Source organism: Anoplophora glabripennis, unplaced genomic scaffold, assembly GCF_000390285.2.
Source record: "Anoplophora glabripennis isolate ALB-LARVAE unplaced genomic scaffold, Agla_2.0 scaffold500, whole genome shotgun sequence".
In the NCBI taxonomy this organism is placed as follows: Eukaryota; Metazoa; Arthropoda; class Insecta; order Coleoptera; family Cerambycidae; genus Anoplophora; species Anoplophora glabripennis.
In genome coordinates, this window is record NW_019416650.1 from 133,763 (window position 1) to 152,126 (window position 18,364).

Below are 18,364 nucleotides of genomic sequence, written 5' to 3' on the forward strand. Positions count from 1 at the left end.
ACTGCCTTGTATCGACCTCCGGCTACGGATATAAACACCTTTATTATGAATTTACAAACCCATCTGCAAAATAATCAACATGGTCTATCGGATTATAGTATTTTTATTGGAGACATAAACATTGATATTCTTGACAAAAACAATTACAGTATAGAATATCTAAATACTTTAAATGAATTCGGATTTATTTCGGCAATCAATAATTATACAAGAATACAGGGAAACACAACATCCTGTCTCGACCACATATTTATTAAATCAAAATTAAACAACTATGACCTACTAATGCCTATAGTCATACAAACAAATACTACTGATCATTTTACGACAGTGTTACAAATTATAATGGGGTCTTCTGAACAAACCAAAAAAAATCCAATTTATATTGAGAAAATTAATAATGATAAGTTACTAAATATAATCCATAAGGTCTCTTGGGATTCTATTTATACTGAAACTGATGCAGATTCCGCAATAAATAAATTTATTAATGTTTTATCTAAAGTAATTGAGCAGACCACGACAACAATTAAAATAAGAAGAAAAAATACAAAACTATCACCTTGGATTACGAATAAATTAGTAAAATCTGTTCATAAAAAAAATACCATGTTTAGAGACCTACAAAATAATTCAAATGATGTTCGAAAAAAAATAGAATATAAAATATTCAGGAACAGATTAACTCTTTTAATAAAAAAAGCCAAATATGATTACTATAAAAGTAAAATATACGATAATCAAAATGACACTAGATGTTTATGGAATGTAATTCAGGAACTGACAGACTGCAAAAAAAATAACAAAACTGTAAATTCTATAAACGATTTAAACGGAGACCCAATAACAGAGAGCAAAGCCATAGCAAACCAATTTAATTCAATTTTCGCGAAAATAGGAAGTCAATTAGCAAATAAAATACCTATAAATGCTGAATTCAACCCAGTAAAATTTTCCACTACAAACTCTATGGTAATGTTTCCCACTGATAGTTTAGAAATAAAGAGATTAATAAAAGAGTTAAAAAATAAAAAAAGTGTAGGATTAGATAATATAAGAGCGGAGGTACTGAAGTTAATATCGGATTTTATAGCTGAACCTTTGACCTTCTTATTTAATAAATGTATAGATGATGGTCCATGGCCTTCTTCATTTAAAGAAACAGTCGTTATACCCATTTTCAAGAATGGAGATAGAAATATAGCTACAAACTATAGACCAATAACATTAATTACTCATATGTCTAAGATATTTGAAAAAATACTAAAAGAAAGACTTATCTCATTTGTCAATAAATATAACCTGCTCTCTGATAAACAGTTTGGTTTCAAACAAAAAACTTCAACACAAGATGCACTTCTAGCTCTCAGTTCGAAATTTTACTCTGCTTTGGATGAAAGTAAACCTGCTTTGTGTGTGTTCCTGGATCTTTCGAAGGCATTTGACACGGTCAGCCACCATCTACTCTTACAGTCGCTAGAGGACTGTGGAATTAGAAATAATTGTTTAAAATTATTTGAAAGTTACATATCAAATAGACATCAGTGCGTAAGAGTGAATGGTGCGTTGAGTAGTCCAATGCTGGTAGACTATGGGGTTCCACAGGGTACTGTTTTGGGTCCCATACTTTTCTCCTTATATATAAATGACTTGTTTTCGATTCCAAGTAAAGGAGAGATCATTGGATATGCAGATGACACTGCCATATTCTATAAATCGGAGTCATGGGATGAGCTGAAAGAAATTGTTGAAACTGATTTGGTATTTATGAAGAACTGGTTTGATTATAAGCTCTTAACGATTAACTTTGAAAAAACGAATTATTTACCTTTTAGTTGCACTAAGGTCAATTTACCTCCTTTTGACTGTATAAGGATGAATACGGAAGCTACGTCATATACCATCTTACCTAAAAATGAAATCAAATATTTGGGAGTATATATAGACATCCACTTAAGATGGGATATACACATTAACTATGTTTTAAAGAAACTTCAGTTCATACTATACAAATTTAAATATTTAAAAAATATTCTCAGTATTCAGCAGCTTATAATTCTTTACCATGCTCTTGTCGAAAGTCATCTAAATTATGGAATACTGGGTTGGGGCGGATTAACAAAAAGTTATTTAACTCCTTTAAATATTATACAAAAAAGATTTTTGAAAGTAATACTTTCCAAAGATACGAAATTTCCTTCGGACGCTCTATATATAGAAGCGAAAGTCTTTGATGTAAGACAATTATACTTTTATAACTTAAATGTTAAATATCATGGAATTAAATCTGTAGACAGTTTACCAACACATAAATATGTCACTAGACAGAAAGATAAATATAATATTCCTTTTAGGGCAAAAACAATTGGGCAGAGATCATTTGCCTTTATGGCTCCAAAGGTATATAATACTGTTCCGAAACTAATTCAAAATATAAGGAATATTCATTCTTTTAAAAGAAACTTGAAAACCTATATGCTATCGAGTCCCAGAAAAACATTTGATGACCTCTTTGATTAAAAAAAAATGTGCGCAATAATTAAATTAAGGTGTCGTTTGTTTGTGTAATTAGATTTATCATTGAATTATAATTGTTCGTATGTGTAATTTAGGATTTTTTGTGTTATACTTTGTTATATTTTATTGTGTTTAATGTAATTTATGTGCTCGAAACAAGTGTTAATTCACTTTTCGAATAACCTTTATTTACCTACGATAGTTCTTAATTCCACTTTTAAGTGTATACATAAGATTTTATTTGTTTTTATATCCGTTTACTTGTATATACGCACCTTTACATGGTTGTAAATAAGTAGGATAAATAAATATTATTATTATTATTATTATTATTATTATTATTATTATTATTTAGTTACGAACATTTGACAAAAAAGTTTTTTGCTGTTTCCTGAACTTTTTTGGAGAATACGTGGTTCACAAATAAAGGTCCAAAAACCATTTTTCAATATTCGAAGTTCGTCAACTGCGCAACAAAAGTAAATTATTTTCCATTAATTTCTTAACAATTAGAAATACGTAACCATGGAAAAATTTAATTTGTCCATCTGACTACTTTGTATTCAACTTCATAGGGATTTGTGCAATACCTTACCTACGACTTGCTATTAACAAAGCTCCTAAATATTTTATTATTTTTGGACCTTTGAATGTTCGAGGGTAGAGAAAAAAGTTTTAAATGGAAGTGGTCCAATAAAATTCCGATACCACTGTTTTTGTTCATATTTTACTTTTACATGAAAGTAACTACCATCAGAGAAATGCATAATACCTTTGAAGACTGCCTATACCTTCAATGTTTTTTCAGAAATGAATTAGGAAAGAATTAAATACGTATAAGCCTTCAATAAAAGAAAAGCGTTTCTTTTTTGGATTACTTATTAACTGTTTACAGGTACTACAAAAAGTATACGCACTATTAAAATGTTTTATAACACGGTGTATGAAATAATGAAGTAATAACAAACCGCAGAAAGACATAAAACAGTAGCATGACGTGGTGCGTGTTCTGGTCATGATCTGATAATTTCTTAAATTTTCACAGTTAAGAAAAATATTAATTGAAATACGTGCTGAATAAATTTTCAGGGTTAGTTTATTTTTATACATTTATATGTATAGCTTATACGTAGATAAAAATAGGTTTTTCCAAACTTTCGACACACCGATCAACAAGGCGTAGTAAAATTTTCTAAGATAATAATAATAATAATTGTATTATTTCTGAAGTAAAAAAGTTATCAGATATTGTAACTGTAACATAAAGAATTAATTATACAGGGTGTCTGGTAAGTATATGGCATACTCTCGGGAGTATATAGGGGAGGTCAAAATAACCCTAGTTTGTAATAAAAAAAATCCTAAACTGCCCCTTTACGAAGATACAGAGTCCCAAAGGGCTACCCAGCGATTTACCTTTTCGTTTCTAACTTTTGAACCGACTTGTATAATTTAATGAAATTTTAATATTTTATGTAGGCCATAAAGGCTCATAAAGCCATACTACGGTAGATGTTTTACACTGTCAGGAAAGTCAGGAACGGACTTGCTACCACACTCGTTGGGCCAAAATTCTGACAGGTGTCATTTTATAGAGCTGAAAACTGAATTTTTAAATACTTTGGACACTCCTCTTTAAAAAAGGTACTCTACATTTGTTTCGATAAAATTAGCCGTTTTCGAAAAAAAAAATCAGTTTTTGTATAACACGTTTAAACATTAATTTAATAATAAAGTTTATTAACGTAGGTACGCTATTTAAACACAATAATAATCGATAACATCACAACTAATAATTCGTATTAAAACAATAAAATCTGGCATTATTATTATTATTACATCTCGTTAATGCTTACATGCATCTAACTTGTGGACAAGCACTCGGCAATTGTGTGGAGGCAAGAAGAATTTATTCTGATCAGTTAAACGCAATGCTGTTAAAAATTCGAAAGCTTTGCTTCTTCTTGTTTACTTCAGCATATTTTCGAAATGATCGCCACTATACATTTCCTTATCCGACGGATGTTTTCTCGTTGTACTGGAAACAACATTCTAAAATTGTCTCGAATTTCGTTGCAATGGTGTGTTATTCTTTCTATTAGGTTTTCCCTGGCGTTAACTGGCGTCGAATACATAAGCTTCTTTAAATTTCTCCATAAAAAGAAATCCAATGAAGTCGTTTCGGGCGACTTCGGTGGCCATAAAATAGGTTCACCTTGACCTATCTATTGATAACCAAAAATATTTGATAAGTGCTGACGAACTAAATTGTCATGCACATATCATATCTGATTTCTAATTTCTAAGGGTACATTTTCTGATAAATCTTTTACACATTGTTGCAAGAATTGCAAATACATGATACCATTTAATGTATTCAAAAAAGAACGGTCCATTGAGATGATTCCCAATAATCCCGCCCATATGTTAACCATGAACCTTTGTTGGTGCTTTATCTGTAGTATTGCATGGGGATTTTCTTCATGTCAGATATTCTCCGTCTTGGGTGAAACTGGCTTCGTCCGAGGAAAAAACAATACTAATAAAATTTGGATTTTCCCTAAATCGTTGCCAAAACCAATTTGCGTAATTGACTCTTGCAGGATAATCAGCGGAAGACATGGTATGTACCTTTTGGACGTGATAAGAATGTAGCAGTTGTTCTTAGAGGGTCTCATGAACGACCCACTTTGTTTTATGAACTTGGACCGACAGCTCTTTCAGAATTAGGGATTGACTAGACTTTTTACCTCTTTCTCGTAAGCTACAATCAATCATTTCAAAAGTTCTTTGGTGCGATAAACGTCGATTTGGAAATGTATCAGAATAAATTATTCTTTGCCTCATCACAATTGCTGAGTGCTTGTTCATAAGTTAGATGAATGTCAGCATATTAGCTATAGGAATAATGCTCCATTATTTAGTCTAGTGTACTCAATCAAGGCAATTTTTAAAAATGTTGTTAATAACGACAAAAACGACTAATGTTTTATGGCATAATTCTGATTTATTATTTCAACGACGTGTTATACAAAAACTGATTTTGTTCGAAAACGGCTAATTTTATCGAAAAAAAAAAACATTTTTTAAAGAAGAATTACCAAAGTACTTAAATATTCAGTTTTCAATTCTATAAAATGACACCTGTCAAAATTTTGGCCCAACGAATGTGGTGGCAAGTCCGTTCCTGACTTCCCTGACACTGTAAAACATCTACTGTAGTATGGCTTTATGAGCCTTTGTGGTCTACATAAAATATTAAAGTTCCATTAAATTATACATGTCGATTCAGTGATGTTAAATTACTTGTAATTTATGAAAATGTAATTTTACTGGTAACATTTCATGTAATTTACAAATTAGCTTGTAATTTATGTAATTTATGACATTTAAATTTTACGACATTTTAAAGTGTACTCAGCTTGTTTAGCTTCTCAGTAGTCAGCTTCTATAAAACTAGTCCTGCAATTCAATGATTAAAAAATAATATTTGTCGATTTTTATGCAAAAAATTAAAATTTTTATTCATTCATATAAGTGCAGCAGTAAAAATAAAATAAATCAAATCTAAATACAAATATTTAGGTTTCTATTTAAAACAGCTTTCGTTTCTTTAAGCATTTCTTTTTCTGGAACATAGGCCTTTTTTGGTAGAATGTATTACAATTAACAATTTTTAATTCTTCGTCGTTTATTTCTGTTTCCTTTTCTACCTCTTTCGTTCTATCTATTTCCGTCAGTTCGGTCTTTGCATGGTCAACCTAAATTTTAGTCAAAATTATGAACGAAAAATCCAACAACGAAAAACAAACCTTTTCAAGTGAAATATTTTGTATAACAATAACACGCCTTTTGTCATTACATTTTGCCTCAAATCCTTCATTTCTTTCAGGTAATACCTTATTCTTATAGCTGTTTTACATTGACAATTTATTGATGAATTAATTCATGAAGTTGCTTCATCAAGAATTGGACAAGTGAATTGGTGCATTACACTTGTCGAATTTCTTGTCTACTGTCAAATAACTTCATGAATTTATTCATCAAGTTCTTGACGAATAAGAACATGCTCTAATTTTCGTCAATTTCTTCGTGAAGTTCAGAAGTACCAACCCAACAGATTTCCTGCCTCAGATCAGTAATGAGGTTATGTTATTGCAATATGTAAATAATTGTATGGCGTCGTACTAGTTTTGTATTGTTTTTACTGATTTGTTACTTACAACAACTAATGTTTACATGATATGTGTCAAAACGGCACCGCTGTTATGTCACTACAATTATGAGTGGAAAGGTGACATTTTTGAAATTTATTTGCTTCTTTGATTTGTTGGTAGAACTGATTTATGCGTCAAAAAACTTGACAAAGTCTGTAGCAGTGTAAAACCACACTGTTTACCAATAAATTCGTGAATTAATTCGTGAAGAACTTCGTTAATTTATTCATGAATAAATTGTCAATGGAAAACAGCTATTAGAGCTTGTATAATCCTGGTCCTCATCCTCACTATCACTATACTCTTCAGAATGAATGCTAATATTGCTAAAATAAAATAATGGTTATAAAACCTTAAATGTCAAAATTGAAATTTAAAATTAAGTGTAAATTAACATTAATTACAGTAAATTATGTAATTTACGTAAGTTACAAAAATTACATAAATTACATGCGTTATCTCGCGGTAATTTTACAGTAATTTATGTAAGTAACAATTTGTCATTTTACATCATCATCATTTGGGGCTCTATATCTCCGTTAAGGGGCATTTTAGGATTTTTTTTATGACAAACTAGGGTTATTTTGACCTCCTCTATACACTCCCGAGAGTATGCCATATACTTACCGGACACTATAGATACAGTTTGCTATTTGTGAAAAAAAAATAAAATTAGTGTAATAAACCCTTGCGCCAAAAGGATTAGTCAATAGTTATTTTTATGAAAATAGTTTTACTTAACTAAAAATCTCACGTTGAAAAAAGCAGACATATTATAAAATACAAAAAATCGCGCACTTTAAAGAGTTGCTGACGTTTCGAAAATCTATCTGATTTCGTCCTATGAACATTCGTTTAGCTACTTTTAAGAGTTTGAATTTGTTTGCTTTTGCCTGTTTCCATAGTTAAAGATATCATATGATGTTTATGTTATTAGTACTTAGGTACTTCATCTTTTAGAATTTGTAGCCAGCAAGGATCCAACGTCTAAAAAATGAAGTAAGTAATAAAAACAAATAAATAACCTCAGACAATACCGAAATGAAATACTTTTTACGTACGTTATAAAAAGTTACTGATGATGATTCGATGCCGAAATGTGGAAATGAAAGTATGTCACAGTACTGTAAAAGAATATAATTCAATATAACGATGTAATGATCTTTTCTATCTAGATTTTGACATACTGTATGTTAAATATCTAAAAAAATTTACTGTAACATGTTTCAGCTTTCACAATAGCCTTATTAAGTATCCGAGTGAAATAATATTGTAATTATTGTTATATCAGCCACAACACTGAATGCCATTTAAAATTGCCCGTTTGTATTTATATTTTGACTTATATTCATTTCATTACTTTCACGACATTATCAGTGACTCGCTCAATGAATGACTATAATATTTACCACTTCCTTAAACACTACGCATTAATTTCCCCTCATATTATTATCAAATTACCATTCAACTTTTGTGTTATTTTATGTAAACTGTATTATTTATATATAAACTAAATTCATTTTAGCCTTAAGGGTGTAAAGTATACCAGTGGCACATTTTTGGGCTCACGTGAAATTTGTCCAGCTGTACATATTTCTCCTGCAGAAAAAGAAGAAAATACCAATGAAATCCATAAATTAATGTTTTTAGATTAAAAGTAATTTAAATACTTCTTCCAATAAAAGAACAAGTAGTCTCACTACAGGGATCTCGGAAACGGCAAAAGATGTGAAGTAGCTTAAATGTGGTCAAAGTTGAGTAATCAGGAGACCAATATTATGCCTCTAAAAAATCAAGGCTAACATGATTAGTTTTCAAAATATTTGAAAAAAAACCCTAAGTTTTGGAAATCCGTTTTTGTTTTATTTCAGCCTTGTTTGAGATGATATTGTAAAAAGAAGAACACTTTCTCATGGCAACTTTTTGCTCTATCGAATGGTGATTACGTCCGTTACATGTAACGTTCCGTCTCCCCAGGATCAACTTCATTTTTTTAAATACGACCGTGGAAATTTTATTTTTTACAAGCCTTTATGACCCTCAATACTGTACTGCCTCAGTCCGAACAAGATTCAGACGTTTTGTCTTGAAAAATTCATCTTCAATTCATTCCAAATTTATCTAATTTTTTATCATTATTATTTTTTATTTTCGGCAATAGTTCACAGGTACTGTTGCTGAAAATGTACTGTACTACATCTGCCAGCTTATAAATTCACTGCTCAACGGCTTACATGATTTTCGAGACAAGCGTTGTGGTAAATTATTCTGCACTTGTGGGAAAGGTTTATTTAATTTAAAGCATTTTTGTATAAAATCGAATATTTCTTAAGTGAAATTTAATAAAACGACAGTTGTCGCAATAAGTTTTTTTTGGTTAATTTTTAATATGATGTAGTTAGAGGTTATGTTTTTACTATGAAAACCAATTAAGTATTGGAATTTGATGCATACGTATAAATGGAAATATGATAACTTTAGCTTTACAGGTTGTTTAATAAATGTCTTTTTAGTAACTATTTAAGTACCTTATTTTTTATAATTAGGTAAGCGTTTATATGTTAAATTTATTTTTTGAGCAATTTGGCAAATTTGATTTTTTAAATAATGCAATTTTAAAATTTAAGGTGTTGAAATAAATTTTTCAACCGTTTCGGGTTTTCCTCGTTATAAGGTTAAAATTTGAGCCACTATTTGCTACATAATTTTTCTTTATTTCGTTCATAAAACCAGTTACCTACTACTTTTTAAACTAGAATCCGTTATGCATCAGAATTGAATTTAACCAGTAGTATGAATCTAAATGATAGAGATTTTATTCTAAATACTTTTCTTGACACATGATTTTGGCATACTCGCAATTCATTAATGCGCAAGGTTCTCAAAATGTACATGTGGATGGATGGACTAAAAAAGTACTACCTCCGCAGATATCTGTAATTTTGAATTTGAGTATATATCGTGAATTATACTCGCAATTAAAATATATGTACACATTTAATATTCACTTTGTATATTAATCTAGTACACTCCTATGGTTATCAAATTACCATCCATTTATTGGAGAGATTAAAAGTAGGTATACACATTTAACCTCTGGGGGATTAAAAATGATTCGTAAAAACATGTTTGTAAAATCCTTATACCTAGTTTCCGAGAAAAAATTATTGAAGTTGTAGTATTTACAACTCTCACATCGCGGGACTACTGTAGTCTCTAGCGTCATTCACATTGGGTGCTGTACGCAATGCGCCATCTCCACGTGGTCTCAGGTGATTCCGAATAGTGTTTACATTAGTTTTTCAAGTTTCAAAAATGGCTTACGTGTATAGCAACTTGGAGTTGATGGAGATAGTTTTAATTTACGGTGAAACAAGACATTTGTGTTAGTTCGTAGAAACTGGGTAAGCCGGTCCCAAATGTACGTCAAATTATTTTATTAATTAAAAGCATTAATAATAAAAATAGCAGCAAAAGCAGTTGAAATTGCTGAAATAAAATAGGTGTTATAAAATGTTATTTCTATCCTTGTGAAAGACATTCTTTCAATTTTTTATCCGTTCATGCTGCCTGCTTTGCCTTGCGCAAGGTCAGGTTTTACAGTGGACCAGTTTCCTGTGCCGTGCAGAAGTGAATTTTTAATCATTTTCGAACTGCCCTTTTCGATTTTTTTTTTTACAAAATTGTATTTGTAAGAGCCCTGTACATTTATTTTTTGGATAAGTTCTGAATCACCTTGTATAATAGTATGCCTGTCATTATTGTAGTAGAGTGATTTAGAAATTAGAATGGAGGGAATGAAACTGACGTTTAATAAACGTCCAATATTTACCAATATTTATGCAAATCATAAGACCCATAAATCTATTCGGACAACTAGTAATCATAACACAATATAATCAAAATTCTTGACTATTGTCAAATTATTGCATAGAAAGTACGGCATCACGCGTGTGCCGTTCCGATATGCATTCTTATATTGAATACACTGGTCTCGATAATACTCTCCCGCTGAGTTGAATCATGCCAGAAAGAGATCATTAAATAGTATGACTACCGAATTTCATTGTAATCACTTCTAAATTGTCGAGTACAGTATTATATCAACATTTATTTCTGGGGTGTGAGGCAACTGTTAAAACTTAGTAGGGATGCAATATACTGACAGCAGGGAACAACAAAGTTCCAGTAATTGGATATGTAAATATTTTTTCTTATTTTTCCTAAAATTGAAACTTTGTGTTTACGAAAGGAAATATCTTTTTTATTAATATTTATGGATACATTCAATATCGGGGGTAAAATGGGAAAACCAAATTTTATAAAGATATTTTACCTATTAAATATTACGAAGAGTTTCTATTGTTCCTGGTTGAATAACAAACCCCATTCATAGTTTAGTGGCAGAACTTACTACTTTTGTAAATTGTCGAAACCTCAAATTTATTTTACAGTCAACTGCATAAGAGGCTATTTTGGTATTTTTTGCTAGAATAACATCACTAATCAAAACTTTCCTATAATATTATACATAAAGGGTGGGCCATTAGTGTGAGAAAGTAAATTAACTCTCTTGTTACTCATAATACAGAAAAAAAGTTTTTATAAAAGTTATACAGAATCAAGAAACCTAAACTACAAAATTAATTTGATACGTACACGACGATGAGTAAAAACGGGACAAGCCAAATATTACCTACATTTTTTAAGTGGAACATCCTGTAGGTAATTTTTTTGCCAAAATTCGAAGAATTTTCTACGTGACTTGGCAACCCCGCACTAAAATGTTAAACTGTTTACATTGCCATATACAGAATTTTCTCAGAAATCCATATGTTTAAAAATATAAAAGTGTTCCATTTAAAAAATGTAATATTTGGCGTGTTCCGTTTTTACTCACCACCTTGTGTGTTTTATTTGTCCTTTGGATTTTTTGATTCTGTTCTTTTATATAAACTTTTTCCTTTATTATGAATAACAAGAGAGTTACTTTACTTTCTCACACTAATGGCCCACCCTGTTTATTAATTAATACCGAACAGATATTGAAATTGAAAATATATTTGACTACTATAAACATGTATAAAAATTTGCTGCAGTTTAACAAGTTTAAATAAACACATTAGTTTAATATTCGAGAAGTACCTCAATAGGTTGTTATGCAGCGGTCGATAGCAAAGTAAATTTGACGTTTTCACTATTTTTTCTTTGAAAATGTTACTTGTTTTCGTTCTACAGGGTGTTTCATTAACTTCCCAATTATTTTTTGAAATATATTGAAAGCAGTTCAACGGATTTTGATCACCCCTTAGCTAATGTTCAATTAATTATGGGACACGCTGTATATACCGATTTTCATTACTCTACTTTCAACAATAAAAAATATATGGAAGAAATAAGAAAAACCAAGTTTTCAGTTTTATCAGCTTATTTCAGGAACGGTGCAATTTATTGTAATTTAACCAATCATCTAGTTCAGGAGATGCTATAATGACGTACACTTTAAAAGTGACTATCTTGTATATGTACAGTATGTCACATGGAGCCACAAATTGAGTTGAAATTATATTTGCTAACATAGACAGTTCACATTCTAAAACAATGGAATACAGTCCTTTTTAATGAAGTACCAGTTTCAGCTAATATGCCATCAAAGAATAGTCGAAACTAGTAGGAAATAATATAAAACATTTCTATACTGAATTAAAAACGACTAATTTACCCTATAACACTTACCATTATTCAGTATTATAATGGTTTTTCGTCCACAAGTTATAGAAAAAATAGTTTATCATTAATTTTTTAGGAAACTTTGTGAATATTCGAATACGCACAAACAAAAAGTGGCTAAAAGCAACACTACCAAATTATCTTACGAACAAAAGAACAGTAGGTAACATTAAGAAAGCACATTTTTTAAACAAAACTTTATAAGTCTCTTTGCTGAAGTTGTGACTGCGAAAGAAATATATAAGCAAATACATATTATAATTTTGAGTGATTTATTAAACAAAGGCTCCATTTTGTTTTAAAACGCCAATACCTATTACATAGCCATATGTTGTAAATTATTCAGTGTTGGTTCTAGCAACATACTGGGGAATAGCCATTAGGTGAAATACAATACGATAATGCTAGTGATGACCAGAAAAGATTAATTACGCCCGACCCCGGATATTGTGTAATAATTTCCTGACAATTGCACCCCATTTGCATACCCTCCGAAAAGTGCTGTCGTATCTGATGAAAACGTTATAATAAAATATAAAAGAGGTGACTCTTCAATTTAATTAAATAACACCTAAATTTGGACATTACGTAGAGTATAACTCGACGATAAAAGAAAATGAAACTTATTAGCCCCGAAAAAAATTTAAGATTTATTAGGTTCCATTTAGTAAATTTGAAAGGCAGTATGCAGTAAGCTGTGGGACAACAATGAAAGAACTCCGTAGAGAAGTTGAAATTAAATATATAGATGCATAAATTTGAACAAAAATTTAATATTTAATATACAGGGTGTCCCACAATTGGAACGCCAAACTTCTGCTCTATATTCCAAATTAAATTTAAGAGGATTGAGCCCATATTGTTGAAAGCCAAATCTCCAAAACTTCATTTATTTATTCCTAAAGTTTCAGAGGCATCTGCAATAAAAATAAAAAATGTGATAAGATGCCAAATTAACTAAAGGCAAATTGCATAATAACTCTCTCATATATATTTTACAATATATTTTTTTTCTAATTTCTTATAGAAATAGGCCTTGTATTTACACAGTGTAAAAAAATTAAAACATCAAAGTTGGTCGATAAAGAGACAAAGGCATCAATCTTACAACAGAACAACTTTTCCTAATAAAATGCATCATCAAAAAATATTCATATTCCATTTTTTTTTATATCTTACAATACCCGACTTATTTTTCAACGGTAAAAATGGAGTATAAATTTATATCTAGTGAAAGTAGTGTTATTACTGGATGCAAATAAGTTTTTATTGAGTAACTAGATTATTAATTTTTATTTTTATGATCTCGATATATTTTTGTAATGTGGACTGGTATAAAATTATTATGGCCTGAAATGTCTTTAACTTTAGTAGCTAATTAAGTAGCCTCTCGAGAATATACTTGTTTTTAATTATCTTTTCTGAATACTGCAAAAATGGTGACGATACACTTCAGATGTAAATAATTCCTCTCCGAATGTAAATTATTTGAAAAATGTTACTACTGACAGATCTCTTCTCGAAACCTGCATTAAGATCATGATTAAAAATATACACGTGCTTCTCCGCTTATTATAATAATTTAACAAAGTGGAACTGATGGCGCAGTCGATTAATATGTAATTATGATTAGCATCAGAGTGGAATAACATACGTTCCTACGGTTGTAACACAGAATGTAGCACGTGTCAGATGTAACCGTTTGTATTTTATGCCTATATAAATTTTAGTTAAATACCACTGGATTACAGTAAACAAGTTTGGTTAAAGTTAACTAAAACTTGAAAAGCAACTTCGATAATACAAAGCCTTCATAAATGATTACAAGCCACGTAATGCCAAGCGTAGGCAACCAACATTGCACAGTTGCCACTGGCGAATCGTTTACAATGAACAATGGCAAACCGTTACGTCTACGCGCGAGATAATACGATTGCTAATTGGCTGAATAAATCTCATGAAAAATTCGAGGAAAAATTACACCAATCACCAGCGAGTGAAACAGCATGTTGTGTTTTAATGGTGCTTTAATGTAATCTTGATCTTATTGCTTTAATTTTACCGAAATTTAATTATTGCCAACGTGAAGGAAATAGAATTATTGTTCCACACAAAATTATTGGTCACGTGGCTTGTAATCATTTATGAAGACTCTGTATAAACATACAACACAATTTTGTTGTCATCATTTTATTTGGGGAAAAACATTAATTTCAGCTACGTACAACATTTTTAAACAAATAGGAGCGAGAAAGAGTATTGTATGATTAGAATCCCGAAGAGTAAAAACCTTTTCCATTTCTAAATTTGCAATCAAATGTCACAATGTTCTGGTTTCTGTCAAACTTCTTAAAATGACATTTTCTTAATTCGATGTACATAGCACTCAAACTCCATTAGCGAACAGCCAAAGCAATAAAGAGCTGTGGACCATAAAAAGTTTCCAATTTAAACCATAAATGGTCCCTTAGAAAATAAAATTTTATTAATTTTGAACATTAAACTTCGGAAAGGCCGGAAACTTTTTTGTCTACAGCTGTAGTTAAATTTTTTAAATATATAAAAATATCATTAAAAGATATTTCTAGGAATTCCAATTAAAAAAAATAATACTACTACGATTCCCGATATTAAATTAGAAATTAATTTTATGGCAATTAATAAAATTCGTTTGCTTCATATCGGAACGTCTAGCATGTCATATGATTTTTTTGTATTGTAGTTCTAAACTACTGGAAAAAATTAAAGGAACAAAACAATTTTCTACATTTTTTAGTGATTTTTGAAAGGCTGTATCTCAGTGAAAAGTGGTCGTGTCGAGATAAAAAAAAGCATTTTGAAGCTTTAATGCCCGTTTGGTCTCTGATTTCAAGATCTTTTGAGAAAAATTGTTTTTGAGCTACGATTATCGAGCAATCAAAAGACATTTTTAAAAGTATCCTTACACGAATAATGACTGGGAACTCCTACCATATATCTTAAAAATCTCTTCTGCGCTATAAAAACTTGTATAGAAAATGTAGAATTTCCCCAAAAACAGAGACTATAGCTGAGACGACATGCAACTTGTGCATGATATAAGCAAAGAAGTTGTTCAATATTTAATATCGGCCTTAAATTGCGAAACAAATAAGTAAGAGAGGAAATCTTATTAGTTAATAACTTACAGTGTATTTTCCAATTCAGATTTTTGTCAATGTTCAGTCCTAAAAATTTTATTACCTCAACATCAGTAGTTAAGTCATCATTTCCTACAGTAAAACCCAATATATCTCAATATTTCTGCGAGCTATGAAATCTAATAATATTGGTTTTATTAGTATGTATTAAAATACAAATTATTCTCGATAAATATGTGGGAAAAGTTGAAACAAATTCTTCATTTTCATTTGGATAATGAACAATGTATTCCTTTCTATTCCTTTCTTTCCAAAACTTTGATAATTTAGAACAGAAAAAAGGTTCTATGGATCATCTTGTCAATTTACAAGGTCATTGCGGGTACATTGAGCTGTAAAAATTTCTCACAACATTAATCTTTAATATTTGTAAATTAGTGGCAGATTTTTGAAAATACCGTAAAAAGCCATTTTTGCACTTTATTCAAATTAATTCAAGGAAGAAAAAAAACTTTGTTTCTTCGAAAACTATTGTAGAGGATTTATTCAAGTTTTGAAAACCGGATTTACTGTGTAATAATTTGATACTGAAATATCGATCATTAAAGACTAAGATGTCATTTTTCACACAACCATCGATATCTCGGTAATGAATAGTCGTATTTAGACCTTTCAAAAAGCAAATTGAAGGTGAATAAATCGGCTAACCAAGCTATGCATTGATTTAGTTAAAAAAATTTCCTGAGTCCTTGAATAGGCCTAAAAGAAATACGAAAATTTTTTCCTCGAGCTATTTCTTTTTGTAAAAAGATCTGTAAACTAGAGACTTAAAAGTTGTAAATTGCTATTTTTATCTCGACACACGATTTTTCACTGACCTGAGAAAAGCATTTCAAAAATCAATTAAATTATTGTTCCCTTAATTTTTTCGAGTAGTATATATAATTAGCAAAATTGAACAGTACCTATCTAAGAAATATTAAAAAAAAATAATACCATTTCTAAAATTATAATGCCAACGCTTTTGAAAATTGCAACCGCTTCTACCCGTTCCACATCTTCTATGCCAAAGACGTGCCCCTAACATCAAATCAGCTATCCTCTCATTCTTGACAGCTGGACCAGCAGTCATGTTTCTATAAACGTTACAAATACCCCATTGTCATGTTCCTTTTGATACCGTATTGCCTCTGATACTTCCTAGTTAATATTCTTAACTTACGGAACAAAACAGGGTGAAGTATTTTTTGACGGACTGTCACTACTGATTACACGTATTCTCACAGTACAAGGCTTAACATCCCCCTTGATTAGTACGCTCAGGGGTTGGATACACAATTATCATATTTTACGTGCTCCGGGCATTATTATGAAATTTAAATTCAATATTTTGCTCGTTACGCAAATCTCAGGCTTAAAGGATTTGAAAGGCCGCATTTCTATGCAGGTTGATATTTAAATGCCTTTGTGCCGGCAAGGAACGGACTTTCACATCTTGATAAGATTTAACCCACAGTTTATACACCTTGCACAGCACTACAATTTTGCATTATACATTATTTTGTTACCAAAAGCATTAAAAGTGATTTGCTTAAATATTTAACTCAATCTAATTTCAAAGAAGTTTATTTTGCAATTAAGTTTTATTTCAGGAGTTATTTGCATTTCAAACTAGTCAGTTTTTATTTCGGCAAGTACCAAATGTATTTCTGATATTTATTAATTATTATCTAGTGATGGACAGTTGTCAACAGTTAGATATAATCGAGGAACATTTTCATACCTAAGAATAATATAAGCAAATATCTATAGAAATATGGACAATATAATTATAATATAATTTTACATAACTGAATCACATTTTTAATTTTTTCTCAAACACTTATGACAAATTCTGAAATATATAGGGTGAGTCGAGAGAATCGCACCGAACTACAGGAATGGATTCTATACGTCAAAGTAATAAGAAAAGTCTCAAATGTTGTTATGCGATTTTCATTTGTTTTCAACTCACAGCGTCATGTCCTAAGTTCAAAAGTAGGATATTTATCAGTGTCATTTTATGAGGCAATAGTTTAACATTTGATTACACGTTTGTATGATCAAAGTGTTACAAAACACTAAGATCTTATTGAAATTTATAGTATGCAAATACGGTGTTTGTTTATGGTTTTTATAATGGGAATGCTAACGCTGCTGTTGAAGAATATCATATACAGTTTCCACATTACAGATGTCCTGGTAAAAATGTATTTATCAGAATTTTCAACAAACTGTGCGAAACCGGAAAACTTCACAGTGCTAGTATACTTAACATCTGAACGAGATCATCGACAAGGTTTAGAAGAAGTAGAAGATATTCTGGGTATAGATAATGCAACGACCAGCTCACGAAGAATTGCTACTCAATTGGGCATTCCACAAAAAAAGAGTAATAAATATCCACCACGAACAAGGCCTATCCGTACCATGTACAGAAATACACCTACAACCAGAAGATTATGCTAAGCGATCGAGTTTTGTCGATGGATCAATAATAATCACCTTGTTGTGTCCTGCATACTTTTTATGGATGAAGCAACATTCACCCGTGACGTCATAACTAATACTCGAAATCGCATGCTTGGTCAGATGAAAATCCTCAAGTAACACTCGAAAGTAATTTTCAGCATAGGTTTTCGTTAAACGTGAGGTGTGGTATGATCGATATAGTTATTTAATTGGCCCTTTTATTTTGGAGAATGGACTCGCAATAGACTACTATTTTTTTTTTTGAAAATG

General features: G+C 30.5%; 1 protein-coding gene and 1 long non-coding RNA gene across 2 annotated transcripts in view; both read right to left on the reverse strand.

The window, feature by feature from the left end:
* LOC108911074 (centaurin-gamma-1A) overlaps nucleotides 1-18,364 on the reverse strand; it is a 250,801-nt gene that overhangs the window by 69,613 nt on the left and 162,824 nt on the right. The gene's annotated exons all lie outside the window — the stretch shown is intronic.
* Nucleotides 1,291-2,127, reverse strand: LOC108911075. Its single transcript, XR_001964493.2, has 3 exons — nucleotides 2,065-2,127; nucleotides 1,829-1,909; nucleotides 1,291-1,734 (listed from the first exon to the last, which is right to left on the reverse strand). It is a non-coding gene; the product is annotated as an uncharacterized LOC108911075 (long non-coding RNA).